This window comes from Grammomys surdaster, unplaced genomic scaffold, assembly GCF_004785775.1.
Source record: "Grammomys surdaster isolate TR1022 unplaced genomic scaffold, NIH_TR_1.0 128, whole genome shotgun sequence".
In the NCBI taxonomy this organism is placed as follows: domain Eukaryota; kingdom Metazoa; phylum Chordata; class Mammalia; order Rodentia; family Muridae; genus Grammomys; species Grammomys surdaster.
In genome coordinates, this window is record NW_021604586.1 from 1,193,875 (window position 1) to 1,194,413 (window position 539).

Genomic DNA, 539 nt, shown 5'->3' on the forward strand with positions numbered 1-539 from the left:
CATCAGGGTGACTGTGGGCCGCTGTGTTACATGTCAGGGTGACTGTGGGCCGCTGTGTTACATGTCAGGGTGGCTGACTGTGGGGCCAGGGCCACTGTGTTACACATCAGGGTGACTGTGGGCCGCTGTGTTATATGTCAGGGTGACTGTGGGCTGCTGTGTTACACATCAGGGTGACTGTGGACCACTGTTGTATCTCTGGATGATTGTGGACCACTGTGTTATACTTCAGCATGGTTGTGTACACTGTGTTACACGTCAGGGTGACTGTGGTGCCAGGGCCACTGTGTTACATGTCAGGGTGGCTGTGGGCTGCTGTGTTACATGTCAGGGTGACTGTGGTGCCAGGGCCACTGTGTTACATGTCAGGGTGGCTGTGGGCTGCTGTGTTACATGTCAGGGTGGCTGACTGTGGGGCCAGGGCCACTGTGTTACACATCAGCATGGTTGTGTACACTATGCTACACGTCAGGGTGACTGTGGGCCGCTGTGTTACATGTCAGGGTGGCTGACTGTGGGGCCAGGGCCACTGTGTTACA